Source organism: Ovis aries, chromosome 7, assembly GCF_016772045.2.
Source record: "Ovis aries strain OAR_USU_Benz2616 breed Rambouillet chromosome 7, ARS-UI_Ramb_v3.0, whole genome shotgun sequence".
Taxonomy (NCBI): domain Eukaryota; kingdom Metazoa; phylum Chordata; class Mammalia; order Artiodactyla; family Bovidae; genus Ovis; species Ovis aries.
The window spans coordinates 1,315,401-1,340,219 of record NC_056060.1 but is presented as its reverse complement, the minus strand read 5'-3'; the positions used below and the strand labels follow the sequence as shown (position 1 = coordinate 1,340,219).

General features: G+C 43.7%; 1 long non-coding RNA gene across 3 annotated transcripts in view; it reads left to right on the top strand.

Moving 5' to 3' along the window:
* Positions 1–2,322: 2,322 nt before the first annotated feature.
* Positions 2,323–24,819, top strand: part of LOC105611988 (uncharacterized) — a 90,179-nt gene continuing 67,682 nt past the window's right edge. For all 3 annotated transcript variants that reach the window (XR_001434878.4, XR_009601392.1, XR_003589840.3), the window contains exon 1: positions 2,323–2,434. This is a non-coding gene — a long non-coding RNA (uncharacterized LOC105611988). The remainder of the gene's footprint in view (positions 2,435–24,819) is intronic.

Here is a 24,819-nt window from a genome sequence, read left to right as displayed (position 1 = left end):
TTGCTGATATAAGTGCCATGGTTTTCCCCACTGAGAGCTAAGACACGGAGTTATGGCTCACAGTGACTGAGCCCATAAAAGGCAGCTCTGACCCCAAAGTTCGAGTTCTGAATCTCTATACTATCTTCTATGGATGAACTCTGTGAACAAAGACCCATCCAGCTTTTCCTTTGGTGGTGGCTGGAAATGGCACCCCACTCCAGTACTCTTGCCTGGAACATCCCATGGACGGAGGAGCCTGGTAGGCTATAGCCCATGGGGTTGCAGAGAGTCGGACACGACTGAGCAACTCCACTGTCACTGAGGAAACCTAGAGCATAGGAAGTATGTAGATGTGGCAGCCTTAGGCTCGCCTCTTCCCTGCTGTGCTGTGTATCTTTACACTCTCTTTTCCAGTGACTATATTCAGTTACATGGGAGTATTATAATTCATATCACTAGTCCCAATTTATGGACACTGACGTTAGGTCCAGTCTTTTGCTACTATGAACAACTGGAAGTATCATTCATTGCTGGGTCACCCAGTAGGTGATACCTATTTTGATTGCAGTGCCGAATGCCCTCCACAGAGTTGCACCAGCTTACACTTCCTCCAGGAAACCTGAAGATGTGTATTTCCTCATGCTGTTGCCGTTACAATACGTTTCAAGCTTTTGAATCACTGTCAGTCTGATAAGCCAAAAATTGTTCTTAGTATACGTTTATTTTATTGTAAATAATATTAACTATCTTTTCCAGTTTTACGATCCATTTATCTAACATTTTCTGTAATCAGTCTGTTACATACTTTGTCCATTTTGCCACTGGATTTTTTAATTTATTGATTTGTAGGAGATCTTTATGTATTAGGAAAATTGCTCTTCAGGGAAAGCATGAAAGAAGTGAGGCAAGCAGGATGGGGAAGAGGAAAGAATGGAGCAGAGGAGGCCTAATGTTGCTCATCCACCTCCTTGCAGAGCTGTCCCCTATTATGACAGACTATCCTGGTGTTGCAGGAACGGGGACCCATTTCAGGGCCTGAGAGCGGGCTCTTATCTAACTTTCCCACATGCTGACAAAGCCAACGCCTGGGGCACCTAGGCCCAGAGCAGCAACGCGTGGGAGCCCAGGAGCATTGCTCTGCCGCCTGGATCACAGCCTCAAGCTTTAGGCGATGGAGTCAGTTTCAGGTTGTCTGGCCGTTCATCTTGCTTGGCCGGTAATTGGTCTGATTCAGGGTCCTTCCTAGTGGCACGTGCATCTCTCAGCCAAGATGGATTCCAGCATGAGAGTTTCTGGGAGGTGGGCAGAACATGTCATCTCCTCCCTCCTCCATTTGGTCCCCCCCCAAATTCTTCCAGGTTAGTTTTACAAGACGTATTATGGGCTGGCAACTCCTCCCGGCTTTTGGCCCGTCCAAACTTCTCCTGGTTCATTTTCAAAAGCAGTACCACCTTCTTTATCGGGACCTCCTGTTATGAGACAACTCATGCCAACGGTTTTCATTGTGCCGGCCAAGACAGGCAGTTTCGATCCATGGTTCCCTAAATGGTATCAGTGAGTGGTTGATTTTGAGGATACCTTCCAGGATAAGGTGGGTCACTTCATCTGAAGGCAATTTTCCAGACGCTGTGGGCCATCAGCACTCAGCGCTCTGACCTGGTCACAGGAATTGTGTGACCCAACAAAGTAACACCTGCCACATAAGGTGAAAACAAGTGTCTCAATTTGGACATAGTAAGTTTGACATATTTGAGGTATTAAGGGTCAAGTAGGCCATTGGAATGGAGGAGGAAATGGCAGACCACTCCAATATTCTTGCCTGGGAAATCCCATGGACCAGAGGGGCTACAGTCTATGGGATCACAAGGAGTCAGACACAACTGGGCTGCAAGCATGGCATGGCAAGCAGTTAGAAAGTCTGTAACTCAGAAAAGAGGTCTTTACTGAATGTACAAATTTAGTCATGGTCAACATACAGATAGTACTTGTTAAATTATATGGATATCTCTTTACTGATACAGAAAAGCTCTAGCATAAAGGGAAAGGGAAAAAAATCAAGAAACAGGATAATGTTTGATTCTGCCTTTTGTGTAAGAAAAGGGACAAATAAAAATACACACATGCTTATATGTATACATTTGCACAAACAAAAGGAAACACTGAAAGAACACTCAAGGAAGAAAGCAAAAGGGTTTACCTGAAGGCTAAATGGGTAAGAGGAGATGGGGACAGAAAGCAGACGTGAAACTTAGTTTAATATAATTTCCATTGTTATGTTATAGCCTAAAATAAATGCATTTTTTTTAATTTTTAAAGGAAAGAAAACCATGTGGATAGTTGAGATCTTCTGTGAAGAAAGGAAAAGACAAAAGGCCCTAGATCCAAAACTTAAAGAAAATCAACGTTTAGAATTTCAACTGTGGAGGAAGGACCAAAAAAATGCAAGAAGCAGGTAAGAGGTTGAAGGAGAAAACTAGGAAAAAGTAGTGTTAGGATTCCGTCCATGGACGCAGTGGTATGTGAGCCATTGGTAAACCATTGAGAGCTTGATATTGGCCACGGTAGGAGTATTTGTTACACTGTGAAAAGAGGGAAATGCTCCAAATCAGGGTTTTTCCCCTCGTTGGAGCCAGTTTACCAGGATACGACCACTGCATGGAAGTCGGGAAACTTCTGAGAATGGGAGAGAGTTTTTGGCTAACCAGAGGCCAAATGAGACAAAGAAACGTATCCACCATTTGCAGGCTATCTACACAGCAGTCACTGATGATGCACGAGAGCAGTGTCAGTGGAGAGGTGGGACTGCAAGCCTGCCCCAGAGGGAAGACTGAGTGAGAGGTAAAAAGGTAGAGGCACTAAGTACAGGCAACTCTTCTTATCAGGTTCGCTGGAAGTTCAGTTCAGGTCACTCGCTCAGTCGTGTCCAGTTCTTTGCGACCCCATGGTCTGCAGCACGCCAGGCTTCCCCGTCCATCACTGACTCCCAGAGTTCACTCAGACTCATGTCCACTGAGTCGGTAATGCCATCCAAACATCTCATCCTCTGTCGTCCCCTTCTCCCACCCTCAATCTTTCCCAGAATCAGGGTCTTTTCAAATAAGTCAGCTCTACGCATCAGGTGGCCAAAGTATTGGAGTTTCAGCTTCAGCATCAGTCCTTCCAATGAACACTCAGGACTGATCTCCTTTAGAATGGACTGGTTGGATCTCCTTGCAGTCCAAGGGACTCTCAAGAGTCTTCTCCAACACCACAGTTCAAAACCATCAATTCTTCAGTGCTCAGCTTTCTTTATAGTCCAACTCTCACATCCATACATGACCACTGGAAAAACCATAGCCTTGACTAGACAGACCTTTGTTGGCAAAGTAATGTCTCTCCTTTTTAATATGCTGTCTAGGTTGATCATAACTTTCCTTACAAGGAGTAAGCGTCTTTTAATTTCATGGCTGCAGTCACCATCTGCAGTGACTTTGCAGCCTCCCAAAATAAAGTCTGTCACTGTTTCCATTGTTTCCCCATCTATTTCCCATGAAGTGATGGGACCAGATGCCATGATCTTAGTTTTCTGAATGTTGGGTTTTAAGCCAACTGTTTCACTCTCCTCTTTCACTTTCATCAAGAGGTTCTTTAGTTCCTCTTCACTTTCTGCCATAAGGATGGTGTCATCTGCATATCTGAAGTTATTGGTATTTCTCCCAGCAATCTTGATTCCACCCTGTGCTTCTTCCAGTCCAGCGTTTCTCATGATGTACTCTGCATAGAAGTTAAATAAGCAGGGTGACAGTATACAGCCTTGACGTACTCCTTTTCCTATTTGGAACCAGTCTGTTGTTCCATGTCCAGTTCTAACTGTGGCTTCCTGACCTGCATACAGATTTCTCAGGAGGCAGGTGAGGTGGTCTGGTATTCCCATCTCTTTCAGAATTTTCCACAGTTTATTGTGATCCACACAGTCAAAAGCTTTGGCATAGTCAATAAAGCAGAAATAGATGTTTTTCTGGAACTCTCTTGCTTTTTCCATGATCCAGTGGATGTTGGCAATTTGATCTCTGATTCCTCTGCCTTTTCTAAAACCAGCTGGAACATCTGGAAGTTCACGGTTGACATATTGCTGAAGCCCGGCTTGGAGAATTTTGAGTATTACTTTGCTAGTGTGAGATGAGTGCTATTGTGCAGTAGTTGGGCATTCTTTGGCATTGCCTTTCTTAGGGATAGAAATGAAACTGACCTTCTCCAGTCCTGTGGCCACTGCTGAGTGTTCCAAATTTGCTGCCATACTGAGTGCCACACTTTCACAGCATCGTCTTTTAGGATTTGAAATAGTTCAACCGGAATTCCATCACCTCCTCTAGCTTTGTTCATAGTGATGCTTCCTAAGGCCCACTTGACTTCACATTCCAGGAAGTCTGGCTCTAGGTGAGTGATCACACCATCATGATTTTCTGGGTTGTGAAGATCTTTTTTGTACAGTTCTTCTGTGTATTCTTGCCACCTATTCTTAATATCTTCTGCTTCTGTTAGGTCCAGACCATTTCTGTCCTTTATCGAGCCCATCTTTGCATGAAATGTTCCCTGGTATCTCTAATTTTCTTGAAGACATCTCTAGTCTTTCCCATTCTATTGTTTTCCTCTATTTCTTTGCACTGATCCTTGAGGAAGACTATCTTATCTCTCTTTGCTGTTCTTTGGAACTCTGCATTCAAATGGGTATATCTTTCCTTTTCTCCTTTGCTTTTCACTTATTTTCATAGCTATTTGTAAAGCCTCCTCAGACAGCCATTTTGCTATTCTGCATTTCTTTTTTAATGGGTATGGTCTTGCTCCCTGTCTCCTGTACAATGTCATGAACCTCCATCCATAGTTCATCAGGCACTCTGTCTATCAGATCTAGTCCCTTAAATCTATTTCTCACTTCCACTGTATAATCATAAGGGATTTGATTTAGGTCATACCTGATTGGTCTAGTGGTTTTTCCCTACTTTCTTCAATTTCAGTCTAAATTTGGCAATAAGGAGTTCATGATCTGAGCCACAGTCAGCTCCTGGTCTTGTTTTTGCTGACTGTATAGAGCTTCTCCATCTTTGGATGCAAAGAATATAATCAATCTGATTTCAGTGTTGACCATCTGGTGATGTTCATGTAGAGTCTTCTCTTGTGTTGTCAGAAGAGTGTGTTTGCTATGACCAGTGCATTCTCTTGGAAAAACTATCAGCCCTTTGCCCTGCTTCATTCTGTACTCCAAGCCCAAATTGGCCTGTTACTCTAGTCAAGTGTTTCTTGACTTCCTACTTTTACATTCCAGTCCCCTATTATGAAAAGGGCATCTTTTGGGGGGTGTTAGTTCTAGAAGGTCTTGTAGGTCTTCATAGAACCATTCAACTTCAGCTTCTTCAGCATTACTGGTTGGGGCATAGACTTGGATTACTGTGATATTGAATGGTTTGCCTTGGAAATGGACAGAGATCATTCTGTTATTTTTGAGTTTGCAGTACTGCATTTCAGACTCTTTTGTTGACTATGATGGCTACTCCATTTCTTCTAAGGGATTCCTGCCCACAGTAGTAGATATAATGAGCAGCAAGCAGCGTGCCACTGGCATAGCTGAGGAGATACCCCACATCCAAGGTCAGAGAAACCCCAGCAAGACAGTAGGAGGGGTGAATTTGCATTTAGAATCAAATCCACCATTCCCACCAGAGATGCTATGAGGGCTCAAACAAATGTTGTGTGCACCAGGACCCAGGAACCCCTCCGAGACTGAGACAGAACTGTGTTTGAGCATCTCCTGTGGAGGTACGGGTCAGCAGTGGACTGCTGCGGGGGCAGGGGCTCTGGGTGCAGCAGACTTGAGTATGGCGTAAGCCCTCTGGGACGAAGTCGCCATTAACCCCACCACAGAGCTGCCAGAACGTACACAGGACTGGGAAATAGACTCTTGGAGGGTGCAAACAGAACCTCGTGCACCAGGACCCAGAGAAAGGAGCAGTGACCCCACAAGAGACTGACCCAGACTTGCCCGTGAGTGTCCAGGAGTCTCCAGTGGAGGCGGGGGTGGGTGGTGGCTGCTGTAGGGCTGGGGGCACTGCGTGTAGCAGGGCCTGCACGGGACCTTTTGAAGAAGGTCACCATCATCTTCATTACCTCCACTATAGTTTGCTGCTAAGTCGCTTCAGTCGTGTCCAACTCTGTGCAACCCCATAGACGGCAGCCCACCAGGCTCCCCCGTCCCTGGGATTCTCCAGGCAAGAACACTGGAGTGCATTGCCATTTCCTTCTCCAATGCATGAAAGTGAAAAGTGAAAGGGAAGTCGCTCAGTCGTGTCCGACTCTTCACGACCCCATGGACGGCAGCCTACCAGGCTCCTCCATCCATGGGATTTTCCAGGCAAGAGTACTGGAGTGGGGTGCCATGGCCTTCTCCAACCATAGTTTAGTTCAGTTCAGTTCAGTTCCGTCGCTCAGTTGTGTCCGACTCTTTGCGACCCCATGAATCGCAGCACGCCAGGCCTCCCTGATCATCACCATCTCCTGGAGTTCACTCAGACTCACGTCCATCTAGTCCATGATGCCATCCAGTCATCTCATCCTCGGGCATCCCCTTCTGGCCCCAGGTAAATAACAAGGAGGGAAGACAGCCCCACCAATCAACAGAAAATTGGATTAAAGATTTACTGGTCCTGGCCCCGCCCCTCAGAACAAGACCCAGCTTCCCCCTCAGTCAGTCTCTCCCATCAGGAAGCTTCTATAAGCCTCTTATCCTTCTCCATCAGAGAGCAGATAGACTGAAAACCACAATCACAGAAAACTAACCAATCTGATCACATGAACCACAGCCTTGTCTAACTCAATGAAACTATGAGCCATGCCACGTAGGGCCACCCAAGACGGATGGGTCATGGTGGAGAGTTCTGACAAAACATGGTCCACTGGAGAAGGGAATGGCAAACCGCTTCAGTATGCTTGCCTTGAGAATCCCACGATCAGTATGAAAAGGCAAAAAGATAGGACACTGAAAGATGAATTCCCCAGGTTGGTAGGTGCCCAATATGCTACTGGGGATCAGTGGAGAAATAACTCCAGAAAGAATGAAGAAAATGAAAAAGTGAAAGTGAAGTCACTCAGTCATGTCCGACTCTTTGCGACCCCATGGAGCCCGCCAGGCTCCTCTGTCCATGGGATTTTCCAGGCAAGAGTACTGGAGTAGCCAGGCTTGCCATTTCCTTCTCCAGAGGATCTTCTCAAACCTGGGTCTCTCGCATTATAGGCAGACGCTTTACCATCTGAGCCTCCAGGAAAGCCCTAGAATGAAGAGGAGAATGAAGAGACGAAGCCAAAGCAACACCACCACCCAGTTGTGGATGTGACTGGTGATAGAAGCAAGGTCCGATGCTGTGAAGAACAATATTGCATAGAAACCTGGAATGTTAGGTCCATGAATCAAGGCAAATTAGAAGTGGTCAAACAGGAGATGGCAAGACTGAACATGGATATTTCACTGGAAGGGCAGGCATGAAATCAACCAGTGGGTGATTTGGAATCAAGGAAGGGGAATGTGTGTGTTTTAAGATGAGTAATCTTTTTATTTTTTTTTTTTTCTCTTGCTTAGAAACAGTTCCTTTCTGTATCTGACTGGGTCAGGTCTTAGTTGGGGCACAGGGGAGCTTCCATTGCTGTGCATGGACTCTCCAGTGGCACACAGGCTTCAGCATAGGCTCCAGAGCACAAGGGCTCAGTAGTTACTACGTGTGGGCTTAGTTGCTCCATGGCATTTCGGATCTTTTCCCCAACCAGGGATTGAACCCATGTCCCCTGCTTTGCAAGGAGGATTCTTAATCACTGGACCATCAGGGAAGTCCCAGAAAGTTCATAATCCTGTACTCTGATCTGATTACTCCAGGGGAGAGAATGTTGAAGAGAGAGGGAAAAGACTAGTCCATCATCCTTGAGACAGAAATCCCAGCACACACAGAGGGACTCTTCGTTTGACGGGAAGGACATTGCTTCTGTTAGAGAAGAGGTTTCCAAGCAGCATCTGAGCTGGGGCGATGCCCAGACACACAGGCCCTGCCAACTCCCTGCCTGAGAGAGTTCATTACCAGCAACCTGACATTCTTAAGACAGAGTATGCACATGTCTCTCTCTGAAACATGTAACCAATTAGTAAATACATTTCTTCTTGCCCTCAGTTTCTCAAAGGAAGCTCAAGTACATACCTAAAAACTCAGAATTCCAGCCATGGAAGGAAGAAAACTTGCCAAAGAGTGTAAATGGGCTTCCCTGGTGGCTCAATCGTCAACAGGAGACACAGGTTCAATCCCTGGGTCAGGACGATCCCCAGGAGAAGGGAATGGCTACTCACTTCAGTATTCTTCCCTGGAAAATCCCATGGACAGAGGAGCCTGGCAGGTTACAGTCCATGGGGTTGCAAGGAGTCGGACACAACTGAGCGACTAACACTCACACTTTCGAAGAGTGTAAATATCCTAGGCAAATGAGTTCCCCCCGAAAAGGGTAGAGGTAATTATGTGTCAAGATTTCACTGTCTGCCACTTCTAGATTACACTTGACTTCAAAAAAGTGCGAGTGTTTGATTAATGTTTTCTTGCTGTTAGTAGCTCAGCTAAAAGCACAGCTTCTAGTGAACAGGTGGTATATTAATTGAAATATAAAAGAAAGAGACTGAAGATGCTTGGGATGAGAAGGAGAAGGGCCTTTAGAAGATGAAACTGATGATTACCTTAATTGTTTCAAAAAGGCAAGGACTGATCATTTAGAGGAAGATGCTCCAGCCATCGTAGCAGTTTCCCACTGTCTTCTAACTATTTTGCAGCTGTAGAGACAAAGGCCTTTGATGAATCACATTTGAATGGGGTTCTCACTATGCTCACTGGGTGTTCATAGTTATATAGTGAAAATAACAAGGTGTTTGGATAAAATACCTAGTACCCTACCTGGGATGAATAAATACCAACTTTTTTATTACTTTTATTATTTAGCCACTTATTTCTGAAAATTCTTTTGTTACTGTTATTACCCAAATGTGTGAGCATGACATGTGACTTGCATCCTTTTCCAACCCATTATCAGAGATGAATTTTCCAATGGTTAATAACTGTAACTGTTGCATGAATGATGAGTTCCTATTTCAACTCAGCTGGGTTTTAGTATATTTCCATTCAAATTCAAATGAAGACATCTGTCTGTGTACATTGTATCCAGATCTATGTCTGTGGTAACTGCATCTGACCAGTTGGCAACTTCTTATATTTCAAGTGGCATTTTAAGTCCATCTGAAGAGTCTTGAATACCTTGTTCTCAATAGCAATATATCATTAAGGAAGATATCTCTCACTCATTTGGAAAGATACCTTAGGACAGGCTCCTTGGGAGCAAGATTGGGATTCTTGGGTAAGCAATTTGTTGACAGAGTGAGAGAGCAATCTTGGGGAAAATCTGTAAGGGAGTGAGGGAAGCAGAACTGGGGAGGGGAGATTGTTAGGGAAAGGTGTGGTTTCAGGAGAAGTCTAGCCTGAGTCTTATCTCATAGGGAACTCTGCAACATGACTTGTACCGCAGCTTGTTCTGCCTAAGGCACGAGGTTGGCTTGTATACCACTCTCTGAGTCAGTCACAGGTCACAGGCCATCCTCCCCAGGTGGCTGGTGGCTATACCCTTCGGCTTCTGTGGACAAGGGAGTGCCCACTAGCTAAGGGAAAGTACCCAAAGACAGAGGCAGCTGTGAGCAGCTTTGAACAGCCAACACCCACAGCAAATGGAGTGGGCTGGGAGCTTCAGCCTAGAAAAAGAGGATTTGGGTGGGATAACAAGAGCATCTGCCTCAGTGGGCAAATGGCAGCAGTGATTCCAATCCCGGAGCAGATCCAGCAGTGACTCCAGTCTAGGAGCAGAGCCAGCAGGGAATGCAAGTTCCCTTAAGCCGTGCCATTTCGATCGCTGTTGGCAGTTCTTGAATGCTCAGTCATGGGACTTCTCGGTAACGAAAACAGAACTGCCAAGTAATACCAATTGATCCAAGAGCTACAGTTACAGAGATGTTCAGCCCACAAGCTCACTGTTTCTGCAGCACTGTGTAATGGTTGTGAAACACTTTTTTAGGGGAGCTCTAGGTAGAAAACAACACATCAAATGCACAATTCTTATTCTATTAACAGAAATACACCATGCACTTCACAAAGTTTGATGCCATTAGGAGCTGTCCATATAAGACAATAAAGATGACATCATAATATGAGCTTAGCTGTCTATTTTGGAAGTAACGTCTTGGAGGGCAAAACCCTGTTAGCATGAGTAATATGAGGAAAAGCAGAGGACTGTTTGCTAGGTACATGCTGTTGTATTGTTAGGAGAAAAATAAGTACAGTGTGGGCTCTGTGTTGTCAGTGACCGAAGGTCACTTGAGTCACCATTCCCCGAGATTAGCAGATGAACTTCCGATGAGCAAATAACACAAATCAGTGCTTGCTTCTCTGGCACGTTAATCACAGAGTGAGATTCCCTGCAGATTTCCGCCTTCTCATGCTATCTGCTACTGAAAATGCCTTCTCAAGCCACGGATCTCATGACCTGAAAGGTCCATTATGAAGCTTCTTGTTCATAATTCACGCTCCTGGCTGGGTAGGACTAGGACATTGAATGCAGAGCCTGAATTTAGCAGCTTGGCCACTTGCCGAGTGGTGGGACCTCCAGGCAGGCAGTACGCTGAAGAAGAAACTGGGCTGAGAGCACCAGGGTGAATTCAGGGTTGAACGGAGAGAATGTTTTATCTTGCTTCTAAAACAGTACTCTCTATGAGACAGGAATCAAGGGTTCCAAAGAGAACAAGTGGGGAGAAAGATGACTGGCTGCCTAAAGAAATGATAGCAGGCAAACCATGAAAGTGTTTGGAAGACAAGAACTGTGTCATTTATTTTTCTTAAAACTGCCCATCTCTGCATATGAAGGGATCAGGCCTGACTAAGCTGGGTCTTCAGCATATTTAATTTTTCCATTGTCTTCCAAAGTGCTTGATGTTTTTAGGAAGAGCTTGCTGTAAGTACATGTTGACTTACTATTGGGTTGTTATTAATGTTCTGCAGGCCGGTTAGTTTTAACTTATTCAGATTGAAACAGGGGATATTAACTGGGTACCTGTGTGAAAAGATAGCTTTTTGAGAAATAGCATGTTTATAAGTCACCTCAAGAAGCCTTCAAGTTTGAGTTCTCACCCCTTTAATGAAATGATTCAGTGAGAAATTTTGTTTCCTGGTTCCTTTACAGTCCCAAATTTCCCAGAACAGTATTTTTTTTTTTTTTTGTAGGCCAATGTAGCAACTCTGTGGGTGCCAACCTACTGCTGTTTCCACACTGACAAAAATAGCATGATGATAAATGCTGTAACCCAGTAGTAAGCATGAGCATCTCCTAGAGATCTTGGTAAAATCAGATTTATAAGAACAAGATGATGAGTTATTAGGTCTAGGGTGGGGCTCAAAAATCTCATTCATAAGCAGCGCTTGTCTAGTTCTTTAGTTGTTATTCTCATTTTATTTCTTGATTTGTAAACTTTTTATTGTATTGGGCTGTAGCTGATTAACCATGTTGTGACAGTTTCAGGTGAACAGTGAAGGGACTCAGCCAAGCATGTACCTGTGTCCATTCTCCTCCAGCCTCACCTCCCATCCAGGCTGGCACATCACACTGAGCAGAGCTCCCGGTGCCGTACGGTTATCCCTTTTAAACATGGCTGTGGAGCGCTCGTTTGGCTCTGAGGCAGATGCGTTTCCGTAGGCTACTGCCACAATGATACTGCATCACGAACCACTGGAACCTCAGGGGCAGACAACAGTCAACATCTGCTCCCACTCGTGTGTCCACAGGGAAGCTGGAGTACAGATTAGCTGGGCTCCAGGCTGTGGGCTGCGTCCAGACCTGCTGCACGTGTCTCTCATCCTCGAACCAGCGTCTACCTGAGGCAGGCTCTTGTGGCAAAAAGCAGGAGATGAGGTGGCGCACCAAGCCTCCACTGTGTCTCATCCCCTGATATCCCGCTGGCCAATGAAGTGACTGAAGCAGAAGCCAAGGGAGGGGAAGCATACTGTTTTTGTGGAATCCTGGTGGAAGAAGTAAATATTTGCTGAATGATAACTGATCACAAGGTCATACACAAATTCTGTACATTAAAAAGTGCTAGAGTCTCTGGGACCATCCAGGAAGGGTGAATGCAAGGTCACTATTTGCTTGTAGAGAAATAGAGGAAAACAGAATGGGAAAGACTAGAGATCTCTTCAAGAAAATTAGAGATATCAAGGGAACATTTCATGCAAAGATGGGCTTGATAAAGGACAGAAAAGGTATGGACCTAACAGAAGCAGAAGATATTAAGAAGAGATGGCAAGAATACACAGAAGAACTGTACAAAAAGGATCTGCACGACCTGGATAACCATGATGGTGTGATCACTCACCTAGAGCCAGACATCTTGGAATGTGAAGTCAAGTGGGCCTTAGAAAGCATCACTATGAACAAAGCTAGTGGAGGTGATGGAATTCCAGTTGAGCTATTTCAAATTCTGAAAGATGATGCAGTGGAAGTGCTGCACTCAATATGCCAGCAAATTTGGAAAACTCAGCAGTGGCCACAGGACTGGAAAAGGTCAGTTTTCATTCCAATCCCTAAGAAAGGCAATGCCAAAGAATGCTCAAACTACCACACAATTCCACTCATCTCACACGCTAGTAAAGTAATGCTCAAAATTCTCCAAGCTAGGCTTCAGTAATACGTGAACCATGAACTTCCTGATGTTCAAGCTGGTTTTAGAAAAGGCAGAGGAATCAGAGATCTGCTGGATCATGGAAATTGCCGACATCCGCTGGATCATGGAAAAAGCAAGAGAGTTCCAGAAAAACATCTATTTCTGCTTTATTGACTATGCCAAAGCTTTTGACTGTGTGGATCACAATAAACTGTGGAAAATTCTGAAAGAGATGGGAATACCAGACCACCTAACCTGCCTCTTGAGAAATATGTATGCAGATCAGGAAGCAACAGTTAGAACTGGACATGGAACAACAGACTGGTTCCAAACAGGAAAAGGAGTACGTCAAGGCTGTATATTGTCACCCTGCTTACTTAACTTGTATGCAGAGTACATCAAGAGAAACGCTGGACTGGAAGAAACACAAGCTGGAATCAAAATTGCCGGGAGAAATATCAATAACCTCAGATATGCAGATGACACCACCCTTATGGCAGAAAGTGAAGAGGAACTAAAAGCCTCTTGATGAAAGTGAAAGAGGAGTGTGAAAAAGTTGGCTTAAAGCTCAACATTCAGAAAACAAAGATCATGGTATCCGGTCCCATCACTTCATGGGAAATAGATGGGAAAACAGTGGAAACAGTGTCAGACTTTTTTTTTTGGGGGGGGGGGCTCCAAAATCACTGCAGATGGTGATTGCAGCCATGAAATTAAAGGACTCCTTGGAAGAAAAGTTATGACCAACCTAGATAGCATATTCAAAAGCAGAGACATTACTTTGCTGACTAAGGTCCATCTAGTCAAGGCTATGGTTTTTCCAGTAGTCATGTATGGATGTGAGAGTTGGACTGTGAAGAAGGCTGAGCACCGAAGAATTGATGCTTTTGAACTGTGGTGTTGGAGAAGACTCTTGAGAGTCCCTTGGACTGCAAGGAGATCCAACCAGTCCATTCTGAAGGAGATCAGCCCTGGGATTTCTTTGGAAGGAATGATGCTAAAGCTGAAACTCCAGTACTTTGGCCACCTCATGCGAAGAGTTGACTCATTGGAAAAGACTTTGATGCTGGGAGGAATTGGGGGCAGGAGGAGAAGGGGATGACAAAGGATGAGATGGCTGGATGGCATCACTGACTCGATGGACGCGAGTCTGAGTGAACTCTGGGAGTTGGTGATGGACAGGGAGGCCTGGCGTGCTGCGATTCATGGGGTTGCAAAGAGTCGGACATGATTGAGCGACTGAACTGAACTGAACTGATTCAGCAAACATTTATCAACAACAGCCAAATGCCAGCCAGATGGTTATTAGTTTTTGTTTAATATTAATGATAATTAATATTTTGTTTAATTTTGATAATAATTAGTTGTTGTTTATCTGAAAGGAGTCCAATCCAGAGAAAGATAAGCACATAGATAACTACAGGCAATGTTCTCTAATGGCTCAAGCAGTAAAGAAACTACCTGCAAATCCAGGAGGCACAGGAGACGCAGGTTCGATCCCTGAGTTGGCAGGATTCCCCAGGAGGAGGAAATGGCAACCCACTCCAGTATTCTTGCCTGAGAAGCCGCACAGACAGAGGAGCCTGGTGGGCTACAGTCTACGGGGTCGTAAAGAGTCGGACATGATTGAGCATGCAAGCAGGTGCGGGGGTGCCAGTTACCAAATAAGAGAAATGATAAGATTCATTTTTTAAAAAATCTAAAACCAACCTGAGAAGCAAAATGTGATGCTCTCTGTGAGCCAGCAATTGTAAAGTATCCTTAAAATATGGAAAACACATAGAATTGGATTATAAGATGAAATCAGGTCCCAGGGTACTCTCTGGAGGAGACTGCTGAAAGTAATAATAGTGGCTTCTGGAATGTTTCAGGCTCACAGTTTGCAGACACAAAGGCAAGAGAAGGCCTGGGGGACCATTCTCTTAGCAAACAACAAAAGTCTTGGGGATGATGTTGATCGGCCAACATAGGGGCACCATTCCTGTGATGCTAATTGGCGCATATGAATCTTAGTCTGGCTTCTAGATGGAGTTCAGTTCAGTTGCTCAGTCATGTCTGACTCTTTGCAACCCCATGGACTGCAGCACACCAGGCCTCCCTGACCATCACCAACTCCCAGAACTTACTCAAACTCATGTCCATCACATCGGTGATGCCATCCAACCATCTCATCCTCTGTCATCCCCTTCTCCTCCTGCCTTCAGTCTTTCCCAGCATCAGGGTCTTTTCCAATGAGTCAGCTCTTCTCATCAGGTGGCCAAAGTATTGGTTTCAACTTCAGCATCAGTCCTTCCAATGAATATTCAGGACTGTTTTCCTTTAGGATGGACTGGTTGGATCTCCTTGCATTCCAAAGGACTCTCAAATATCTTCTCCAACACCACAGCTCAAAAGCATCAATTCTTCGACACTCAGCATTTTTTATAGTCCAACTCTCACATCCATACAAGACTACTGGAAAAAACCATAGCTTTGACTAGACTGACCTTTGTTGGTAAAGTAATGTCTCTGCTTCTTAATATGCTGTAATATGCTATCTAGGTTGGTCTAGATGGAGAAGAGGAGCTTATTAGACCCATGGACAAACAGTACAGGAGGTGGTTTCCTAAGAAAATATCATGATACTGTCAAAAGAAATATGTCCTTCATGCTAAAATACTATGTGGCTAAAATAGAGATTTATTTTTCTGACATGGAATACCTTTCAGACATATTGTTGGATAAAATAAGAAAGTTCCAGGATATTTTACATGTGAATTAATTCTATATTTCTGTGTATACATTTGTGTATATGAAAATGCATCAAAATGTTATAGATACACACCAAAGTCCTAAAAATAGTCGTTACATTGTGGAGGAGCCTGGGCTTTGAGGATAAAGCATAATAGAAAGGAACGTTGAGTTTTCCTATATTATCTGATGCTGGTTGCCTTTTCCTCTCACTGGGTATCCCAAGACAATAGAGGCTTGACTTTGCCTGTCTTGCTCACTACTGTATCTCTGGAGCTTTGAAGCACAGCTAGCATATTTTTAGTGAGTGCTTAGTAAATGTTTATGGAATGAATAAATGGAGAGCATGTATGTAGGGATGAAGGTGTGAAGTGTCATGGACCAGTTAGGAAACTTTGAGTAGTTTAACATGATCAGAGTGCTTGGTACAAAAGAAATGGCAGAATGTGAGTCTGAAAAGTCAACCGGAATCCACTGATATTCGATGCCAAGGGATTGGATTACTCACTGCAAAACGGAGCCATTAGACAGGCGAGAGCCATGAAAGAGCTCGCATTTTAGAAAGGTGCCTTGTGCAGCCATCTGAAGGATGAAAGAAAGCAGATGGAGAACTGAACACCAGTCAGAGAAAGGCTGCTATCAGAGCCTGGGTGAAAAATGACAAATCCTGAAATAAGCGTGGGGTAGGAGGGATACAGTTGGACTATAAAGAAGGCTGAGCACTGAAGAATTGATGCTTTTGAACTGTGGTGTTGGAGATTCTTGAGAGACCCTTGGACTGCAAGGAGAGCCAACCAGTCCATTCTGAAGGAAATCAGTTCTGAATATTCATTGGAAGGACTGATGCTGAAGCTGAAACTCCAGTACTTTGGCTACCTGATGCGAAGAGCTGACTCATTGGAAAAGACCCTGATGCTAGCAAAGATTGAAGGCAGGAGGAGAAGGGGATGACAGAGGATGAGGTGGTTGGATGACATCACTAACTCTATGGACATGAGTTTGAGTAAGCTCCAGGAGTTGGTGATGGTCAGGGAAGCCTGGTGTGCTGCAGTTCATGGGGTCGCAAAGAGTCGGACACGACTGAGCCACTGAACTGAGAAGGGATAAGGAGCAGATGATGGTTTTGAGAGATAGGCAGACCTTACTGACCCTTGGAATGTGAGCAGGGTGGGGTGGGGGGTGTAGGTCGATTCCAAGTGTCTGGATAAACCACCATGGGGATGCTGGTGCCATTCACCAAGAGAGGGGACATGTGAAAAGAAGTCTGTGGGTGAAGGATAGGAACCCATTTTTTGATAAACATTGATTTATCCCCAGTTCCTCATTTTTTCTTTTTCCTCTGTATTTTAAATTTTTTTCATTTTGTATTGGAGTATAGTTGATTTACAATGTTGTGTTGGTTTCAGGTATACAGCAAAGTTACACATGTACACATGTCTGTCCTTTTTCAAATTCTTGTCCCGTTTAGGTTGTTACAGAACTCTGAGCAGAGTTCCCCGCGCTATACAGCAGGTCCTTGTCGGCCACCTATTGTAAATATAGTAGTGTGTATCTGAACAAGTCCATCTCCGCACATGCTGATTTCCAGGGAACAGTGGAGCCTCCAGGTAAAGATGTCCCACAGAAAACCTGGGGTCTGGAATGAAGTCTCACTTTTCTTCTGCCCAAGGAGAGCCTTTCATATTTCATTAAGCATTTTTAAAAGGAGTCAATGCTCAGACAATAGAATGTTTAATGCTTACCAACTTAACAAAAGAGAGGCAGCCCAACAGGGATGATTTTTTTCTCAGGGCCTAGGATTTCAGCTTACCCAGCTCAGTCTGGTATACCTTATCCTCCTGCTTCATTAGCCAAAATAGCAATAATTCTGCAATTAGTTACAAGGAAAGACTATAATATGTACACCTGGAGAATTAGAAATATTAAGGCACACAGAGAGACGTTTGGGGACACAGGCTGCCTCCAGTTTAAAGGGCTTATCTGGCCAGGGGTTGCTAGGGGAGAGACAAAGGAACGCACAGCCCCTCAGCTGAGGTTCTATCTGGCAAAAACCTCTGCTTTCTTGCATGCTCTGAAATCCAGAGCATCTATTTCTTTCAGTGGCCTGTGCATCCTTCTCTTTCATCTGTTTCAAGGCTCAGAGTTGGCAGTAGCGATAAACAGTAAGAATCGGGATCAGTGGCCGTAAACAGAAAATGATGATCTGACTCCCCTGGGAACCCAGTTCCGCACCTGGCACTTCAGCGCAGGAAGCGCAGGAGTACAAAAGAGGCTCTCACCCTGTATTCTTTTTCCTCCCGCTCTGAAAAGGTGAGGCCTGGGATGAGGAGAACTTTCTTCTGCCACAACAAAAGCTGAAAACTTAAACCCACCTTGTGCCTAACCGCCGGCCTTTCTGGAAAACCTTCCCCTCTTTGTCTCTTTGTGTTTCTCAGCCGTTGGAACTGGAGTGCTCAAAGAAGTACCTGACCTTGTTTGTCAGAAAAGAAACAGGAAATGCTGACCCTGAATTCTCTGCTTTGCTCCTGCTGCTAACCTAGCAGTACTGCAGAATCTCAGACACTTCAGCAGCTTTGGCTGGCTGGGGCTGCAGAATAATGAGTGCATAAAGCTGCTGGACAAGAGCCTTCTCTTCCCTCTAGAGGGAGGAAGGCCATTAGCAAGGAGTGAGCACAGAGGAAGTGGCATGCAGGCGCGCCCAGGATAAAGGCCCATTTCAGCCAATACTGATGACCTACTAGAACTGTCCCTACTCAGAATGGCTTATCTGCTTTGTTGCATTGTCTGGGCCCTGCCATTAATTTTGTGGGTTTTTTTGTTTTTTGGTTTTTGGGTTTTTTTAATTTTTGTTTTTACTTTATTTTACTTTACAATACTGTATTGCTTTTGCCATACATTGACATGAATCCACCACGGGTATAAAGAAACAGCCCATGGGGCAGACGCAGTATCTCCTTCATTGCCAGAACCGAAGACAGAACCTAGATTTAGAGAGGCAGAGATTATGGGGAAGACATCTTTTGCAAATTTGAAAGCTTTTACATTCAATTTGCAGAAGAGAAACACAGCGTTGGAGATGTTAAGAGACTGGATTCATGTTGATGTATGGCAAAACCAATACAGTATTGTAAAGTAAAGAAAACTAAATGCTGGAGAGGGTGTGGAGAAAAGGGAACCCTCTTACACTATTGGTGGGAATGCAAACTAGTACAGCCGCTATGGAGAACAGTGTGGAGATTCCTTAAAAAACTACAAATAGAACTCCATTATGACCCAGCAATCCCACTGCTGGGCATACACACCGAGGAAACCAGAATTGATAGAGGCACGTGTACCCTGATGTTCATTGCAGCACTGTTTATAATAGCCAGGACATGGAAGCAACCTAGATGTCCATCAGCAGATGAATGGATAAGAAAGCTGTGGTACATATACACAATGGAGTATTACTCAGCCATTAAAAAGAATATATTTGAATCCATTCTAATGAGGTGGATGAAACTGGAGCCGATTATACAGAGTGACGTAAGCCAGAAAGAAAAACACCAATACAGTATGCTAACACATATATATGGAATTTAGAAAGATGGTAAGGATAACCCTGTATGCAAGACAGCAAAAGAGACACAGATGTAAAGAACAGACTTTTGGACTCTGTGGGAGAGGGAGAGGGTGGGATGATTTGGGAGAATGGCATTGAAACATGTACACTATCATGTAAGAAATGAATTGCTAGTCTAGGTTCGATACAGAATACAGGATGCTTGGGGCTAGTGCACTGGGATGACCCAGAGAGATGATATGGGGAGGGAGGTGGGAGGGGGGTTCAGGGTTGGGAACTCATGTACATCTGTGGTGGATTCATGTCAATGTATGGCAAAACTAATACAGTATTGTAAAAAAATAAAATTTAAATTTTAAAAAATCAATAAAAAAATTAAAAATAAAAATAAAACTATAATCTTAAAAAAAGAAAAGATAAATTAAAAGCTATATATGACACACACAAAAATTAAAAAATAAAAAAAATAAGAAAAAAAAAGAGAGACTGGTTCAAGACACAAAGCTCATCAATAGCAGTGTCTCAATTGGGCACCTTTGCAGATAAGCATCAGAATACAGCTCTGGCATATTAAACCAAAAAAACTGTCATTTTTTAGAGGGATAAAAAGAGGATGGAAATCTAGAAACCCAAATCAGGAAGAAACTCCTGTCCTAATAGGAGTTAGAACAGATATAAAGAGAGAAGGGGTTTTCAACCCCCTCACTTAGGAGTCAGTTTGAACCAACAGTTTTTTAGCATCTTTGCCTTCACTCTGCTCAAGATGGTCCATGTCCTAAGAGAAAGTGCTAGATTGACCAAGCTCAGTTCCACATGTCCACCAATTGGAGGTGGTGGGTAAGACACTGTCTCCAAGATTTAGAGACCCATCAAGTCAACATACAGTGGAGAAAGGTTATTTCCCCAAAAGAAAATGGGATACTGTTAACAACAGAGAATGGGTGAGGAGTGGCTACCAAATTCAAATGTCCTCTAGCTCATGAACATCTAAGACCAAAGTCTGCATTCTTTCTTTCCCTATTCCTGCATGGTATAGGCAAAGGTTCTTAATCAGTGGTGATCTTGTCCTCCTACTCCCAGAGACATTCAGCAATATCTAAAGACATTTTTGGTTGCTGGGAAGAAGTGTGATTGACATCTAGTGTACAGCAGCCAGAGATGCTGTTGACAGTCCTGTCATGCACACGACAGCCCTCCAGAGGAAAGAATAATCCAGGCCACAGTGTCAGTCAAGCCAAGCTGGAGAAACTCTGGTATGAGCAGACAGGGAACTGAGATAATACACCATGTGTTTAAGAAAATTCAATAATTTAATTTGGTGAAAGTATGGGATCACATATAGAAAAGTTGGAGGGGAAAAAAGTTTTTAAAAATGGTTTCAGATCAGATTTTGTGGGGTCTTGAATCACAGGTTAAGTTGTCTATAGGCTATATTTAATAGGATTGGGTACTTTGTAGCACAAAATGAAATCTTGGTTGCCTGGGCCTGGCAGATCTCTGTTTTTGTCTGGAGTTTGTCTCTAGGAGACTTTTGGAGAACAGGACTGGATGCCCCGAGGCCGTCCGTGATGAGACCCCGTCGGTGCACCCTACCCTGGACAGACTCACGGGGCCTCTCCTAAGAGCTGTGCCTCTCTGTGCCGCTCACTCTCTCGGATGTGTGATTTCAGAAAGGTCGTCGCTTCTTAGAGTGTATATTCCTGCTAAAGAGATTAACACTAGCATCAACATTCTTTCAAGTACTATAGCTGCCAAATGATCTTTCTTATTTAAGAACAAGCTGTTTTTAAAATTGGCATATTTCATTGGTTCATTTTTTTCACACCTCTGAAATGAGGATGTATTTACAATCAATACTATGTCCTTCTTTAATCAGTAGCACTTTTTTCTGCATATAGAGATACATACAGTTATGGCACTTAGATGCCATGACCCTTTAAATTCAATGAAATATGATACATTTATTATTGTTTAAATTTTATTCATACTCATTTCAAAGAACTGGGATTGTATATGGGTATTACGCAGAATATTCTTAATATTCTGACAGAATATTAAGAACTATACAGAATATCATAATGGAACTGGTCATTCTCTGTCATCATTGTTTTATAATTAGAAATACAGCTCTTATATTGAACAGAAGAGGTTTTGTAACCACGCAACCATCTCCCCAGTGGGAGCATCCAGGGCCTGACCCCAGTGAAATGTTTCATCTGTGTTTCAGAGCTCTTCAAGAGTATTTGACAGAAACATTCATTCAGGTCAAATTGCGCTGACATATGCTTTGGGGCTGTTCTTGTTTTATACAGACTTCCTTGGTCCATCATTAGATAATTGTATTTGTACAAAGGAAATGGAGTTAAATTTCCTTCTGCATCTTTTCTGTGTCTCTCGTCTTTTTCTCTAAGAGGACTTTCGCCCTTCCTTTGTCATCTGTGTGTATGAATACGTAATGACATCCACCCTCCTGCAATATTATCAGCCCAAGAAACAAAGGCTTGAAGTAAGACTGAAGAAGAAGAGCTGGAAATGAAGAGTGGTGAAGCTTAAGCAACTGTGACTTTCCAAGAAATATTTATGAGCTGATTTAAATACTAATAAGCTGTCGTCTGACAGCAGCAGCAAGAAGATGAAGATACTGGAGCTCAAAGTCTCAGCTGAGCCATGGGCTCTCTCATATCTACACAAGCTGCACAGCAGAGCGGCCACGTTTTAAGCCTCCTGCTAAACAGACATTCCAAAATGCTGTTAAGTGAGAAATTGACATTTTCCCACTGATTTTGATTATTTATTTCTGCCATAGTACTTACCAATCAATTTGAATCCCATCTTAAAAAAGTATCTAGGGCCGAAATGTAAAAATTGCTTTGCCCAAACCTTTTATCTCAATGACTACTATATTAGGAAAAACGCTTTCAATTTCCTTTTCTGTCCACTGTAAGAATCTGCCAAATAGCCTCTCCTTGCAAGTTCCGATGAAGCAGCATGAACGATGTCTCCAGAGTGTAGTAAGAGGTAATTTATCTGAAAATGTCTCCTGTCCCAGCCTGAATGCAGAAAATACTTCAGTTGCCTATGGGTTAGAAAAGATAAAAACACTTGCTATTGTAAAAAAATAAATTTAACTTCCAAAGAGCATTTTACATATATTGCCTTGGGTCTGACAATCTGCTGACTTGATCCAAAATAAACAACTGGCTTTTGCATTTCTAAATCATAATTCAAAGTTCCACACACAGAACTGCTGTCAGGGTTTATTCAGAGAGATTTTTTTTGAGAGGTGGGGGGGCCAAGGGGGTGGATGTAGGATGCAGGAGGCTTTTTTCCAAACATGTAGATGCTGAGTAAGGCAAGGAGAAAAATAGAAGGAGGGAACCCAGAATGTTTCTGGGAAATGAGTCACCTTTCGAATTGAGAGGCTGTAAATCCCCAAAGCTGGACAGCAGAGAGTCGGGCCGCACCATCTAGAAACTTTGCCAATCACGCCCTGCCCTAGAGACATGGCGACCACAGGGCCTGGGACTGGAAGAAGGTGAGTGAGGTTCTCAGGCGCAAAAATTAAGGCAGCACCAAAAAACTCAATAATCAAGAAAAATACTATTCTTATGCAGTATTTTTAAAAAATCAAGATTAATGCAAAAATAAATAATGAACCTAGCACAATTTTAAATAATTACTGGATTCAACAATGCCGGGCTGAGCCATGTTGAAGCCCAAGGCAAAAGGAATAAGGCGCACCTCTATATAAAGAGTTTAATGTTTTAAAAAATTTTGTGAGATATAGATTGTGAATATATTGCTGATATTTTGCTCCACTAAATACAGGAAAGTAAAATTATAAAACATTCTGCTTGGAATATAAGTCAAATGTTTAAACTTAATATAATGTGGGTTTTTATACACCTGTTTTTCCAGTTTTCGGTATTTTTTCAATTTCATGAATGTTCTGGTCACAACTCTGTTGTGGTAGCGTTGCACTGAGCTTGCCCAGAAGACACATTAGAAACACTAATATGCAAGCCTGAGCACCAGACCTGTCAGGGGTGTGTGTTTGTGTCTGTGTGATGTGGATTTCATGGTATGTGCAACACTTGTGGACCACTGGATTAGGATGCTCCAGTTAAAAGACAACTCATTGCTCACTACTGAACAATGAAGAGAAATTATTTTCATCTAACAAGAAGTCCAAAGGAAGAGTGGCTGCAAAGTGGTTAATTCAATATCTCGATGACAGCAACCAGGATTCAGATTCTTCTTATTGTCCTGCTCAGCTAAACACAGCAGCCAACTTCATCTTTGACAGGCTCCTCTCACAGGTAGAAGGTGGCTGTCTCACTTCCTGGCATGCATGCTAAGTCACTTCAGTCATGTCCAACTCTTTGGGATCCTGTGGATTGTAGCCTGCCAGGCTCCTCTGTCCATGGAATTCTCCGGGCAAGAATATTGGAGTGGGTTGCCATGACCTTCTCCAAGGACTCTCAAGTAAATACAATGGAAGAAGAGGGATTGTTTTCTTCCCTCTTGGTCTCAGTTTAAAATAGAGGAAAATTTTCTCAGAAGCCTTCCAGCAGACCTTTCCCACATCTCATTGACCAGAAAGAGGTCATATGCTACCACTGAAGCCTGTCCCAGAGAAGAAGAACAGCAGGCTTAGGTTAATGACCCTAACACATCATGGAGGGCTAGTTATCCAAGCAAAGTTAGGGCCTGTGGCAAGGAAAATAGAAGCAAGAGCTATCAGCTGGGCTGCTGCTGCTGCTGCTGCTAAGTCGCTTCAGTTGTGTCCAACTCTGTGTGACCCCACAGATGGCGGCCCACCAGGCTCCCATCCCTGGGATTCTCCAGGCAAGAACACTGGCTGCTAAGTCACATCAGTTGTGTCCGACTCTGTGCGACCCCACAGACAGCGGCCCACCAGGCTCCCCCATCCCTGGGATTCTCCAGGCAAGAATACTGGAATGGGTTGTCATTTCCTTCTCCAGTGCATGAAAGTGAAAAGTGAAAGTGAAGTCGCTCAGTCGTGTCCGACTCTTCGCGACCCCATGGACTGCAGCCTACCAGGCGCCTCCGTCCATGGGATTTTCCAGGCAAGAGTACTGGAGTCGGCTGCCATTGCCTTCTTCGATCAGCTGGGCAGTCTGTTACAAATGTCAACTATGAGAGGAGAGACACTGGGTAGAAAATGCACCACAAAACTTTGTACCAGGCAAATTATTCATGAGCACAGGAAATGGCCATGATGTGTGCAAGACAAACTGCAGAAATCTTCAGTGAAACTATATTTGTTGTTGTTCAGTCACTCAGTCATGTCTGACCCCTGGTGACCCCATAGACTACAGCATGCCAGGCTTCCCTGTCCTTCTCTATCTCCCTGAGTTTGCTCAAACTCATGTCCATTGAGTCGGTGATGCCATCCAACCATCTCATCCTCTGTTGTCCCCTTCTTCTCCTGCCCTCAATCCTTCCCAGCATCGGGGTCTTTTCCAGTGAGTCAGCTCTTCACATCAGGTGGCCAAAGTATTGAAGCTTCAGCTTTGTGTCAGTCCTTCCAATGAATATTTAGGGTTGATTTCCTTTAGGATTGAATGGTTTCATCTCCTTGTAGTCCAAGGGACTCTCAAGACTCTTCTCCAGCACCACAGTTTGAAAGCATAGTTAGATTCATACCTCCCAGCTGGCAGCAGGAGAAATTCCAAATAGATCATAGAATTAAATGTGAGAACTTTACTCCTATTAAATGAACACATTGGAGAGCTCTATTACAATCTTGGAGTAGGAGAAGGCTTTCTGA